The following is a 2,857-nucleotide window of genomic DNA, read 5'->3' as shown; positions in this document are numbered from 1 at the left end:
TTTCCCAATATTCATATAATGTCTCACCACCAAACTATCGAACTCCACATATTTCTTTTCTTATATTCACAGCCTGAGACACAGGAAAATATTTATCTAAAAATATCCTATTCATTTCATCCCATGTGCGTACAGAACCGGGAGGGAGAATATACAACCAATCCTTTGCTTTATCTCTTAAAGTAAATGGAAAGACTATGAGTTTTACCTGGTCCTCAGTCATACCGTGGGGTTTCATGCTTGAACAGATGACATGAAATTCCTTTAGATGTTTGTGAGGGTCCTCACCTGGGAAACCATGAAACAGAGGTAATAGTTGAATCAAACCAGATTTGAGTTCAAAGGCTACCTCAAGAGTGGGGTACGTGATGCATAAGGGCTGTTGGTTCATAATTGGTGCAACCAACTCCCTTAATGTCCTCTCTCTGTCAGCCATTCTTTCTACTTCTTCAAAGATGGAAAAATCACAAGTGGGTAGATCGATATCTAAGTTCACCCTTTTAGGTGAGCGATCCTTCCTTTGCTTCACCTCCTTCCTTAAACGACGGGTGGTCCTCTCAATTTCGGGGATGTACTGAATTTCACCTCGTTGAGAAGCACGAGTCATAAACATGAAGATTAACAAAAGAAGGTAATAGCTAAGAAATTAACGTTGCTCCCCGGCAACGGCACCAAAATTTTGACGGGGTTGTCGAAGCCCTCAAAATTAATACTAGTCCCACAATAAGATATTTGCAGTAAAAGTGGTACTAGGTCAAATCCCACAGGGAGCAAATCAGTAACCTCTTAGCCGAATGGATACTATAATTGAGTGGGGAAATTTAATAACTAGAATTAAAAGAATAAGAAAGCACTTAAACAAATAAGAGAAAAATCAGTTTTACCGAATTCTGGTTAAGGGGTTCGGGTTGAATAGATTCGCCATCGATCCTAAGTACAATTCAGCATTCTTGCAATTCAAGCATTTAACCTTAGATTTACTAGGATAGCCATAATAAACCTTGTGTTTTCCTAATTCATTTGACCAAACCCAGCATTCGATCAACACTTATCACCACTCAACTGGGTACGATAGTGTTCCATGTTAAACAATGATAGCATTAAGAATGTGAAAACAGTTAAACCAAAATAACAATAATTGAGATAGCTGCAATTATTGAATTTTGTTGCATCGATTCCTTTAGGTTGAACCTTGATAAAACGTTGGTCAAAGGGTGTCACAAACAATTGACCCAAAAAGATACCAACCTAATTGCTACTTGTACCATTCTTCGTGACAATTACGGTTCACCGAAATCATGGATAGCAATAGGAAAATCAACATTAATTCAGTTGTCAAACTAAATAACATCAATGTCCAATAAAAATATGCACAAGAATCAATGAATACTTAAATTAGAAAGAAAGAAAATAATGTAACTACAGAACCTCACAATGACACAATCGAACCTCCCCCTTGAACCAGAAAAAGAAGCTTAGCTACTCATGATCTGTGCAATCTCCATGCTTTTCTTCTCCATAGCCGAACTACTTTCTTGAGCTTCTTGGCCTCTTGATGATCTCTTGGATCTTGGAATGAGTGATGCTAGAACTGGTTCGCCCCCCTCTTTATATAGCCAAAGGAGAGGGCTGTTTTCCAACTCCTTCTAGGAGATCATCTTATCTTTAGGGAGTCTTGATCTTATCTTCTTTGAACTAATCCTATCCTATCTCTTATCTAATCCCCAACCTTCTTATCCTTATAGAATTACATTCAAAGTTTAGATCTAATAAGACTCTCTCCCTCTTGGGAGATTACATTCGAATTAGGACTCTAGACTCTTGTATCCGAGTTGGGCTTCTCTGCTACTTGGGCTGCTTCCAGGTTCTTCTGCGAGTTGGGCTTCAGCTGTTAAATGGGCCTGGCTGCGATGTTGTTTCGATTTCGGGCCCAGTTTCGTATTCGATGCGGACCGAACCAGTCAATGCCCAAAACGTAAAAGTTTTTGTTCTTCTTTCTAATGCTTCTTGAATTGCTCAATTCGGAGTCCGGAATTGTGAGTTAGGCCCAGATCATTGACTATTACCGAAATTGTGCAAAATCGCCCTAATTGGCATGTTTCCTTCCAATTGCCTCATTTATTGCCCTGAATCGAAATACAAGAGTAACAAGTGCATTTAAGTATTAAAATAATGAAAAAAATATGAAAATTAGGGGACAAGAGCCCATCTGATGGGTTTCAGGGAGTGTACTGTCCATAACAGTGTGTTCGGCCAGTCTTTGTAACAAAGGCTGGGCCGAACCCATGTGGCTGATGTGTAGATCAATGTTTCGGTCCCATACCATACAAGGAAGCCCAACTTGGCAGCAGTTTGGAAGGCTAAATGAATACATAACCTTAAATGGGCCTTAAGCCCATTTCGAACTTGGCTAATTTGATTAGTCACTTAAGGGGCGAATTCTGAGATGGATCAGCTGATAGGATTAGGCCCACACCCTATCCACTTAGAGAGTCCAAGATCTAAATAAGATTTAGATCTGGAAACTTCCCAATTAGATTAGGAGATGGCTGATCTAATCTACAGATAAGATAAGGGTTATCCCTTATCACTTAAAGGGACTTCTAATTAAAATATGATTTGGGTTAGCAACTACTAATGGGATTAGGAGTTGATCGCTTTATGTCTATAAAAGGAAGAGGGGGTGGCAGCTTTTAGACATCACAAGCAAGCAATACACATTCTTGTCTTCAGAGCTGAAATCACAAGAAAGAGAGAATTTGCACCCTGCAAATACTTTCTTGCTGCCTCCTTCCTGCAACTGCCGCCTACAGCAGTTTGATCTCCAGTTCTTGAGAGATATCATGATTGGATCTTG

Source organism: Nelumbo lutea, chromosome 4 (genome assembly GCF_056320005.1).
Source record: "Nelumbo lutea isolate HS-2025 chromosome 4, American lotus-T2T, whole genome shotgun sequence".
NCBI lineage: Eukaryota > Viridiplantae > Streptophyta > Magnoliopsida > Proteales > Nelumbonaceae > Nelumbo > Nelumbo lutea.
The sequence above is the reverse complement of the archived record's forward strand: the minus strand, read 5'-3'. Positions refer to the sequence as shown.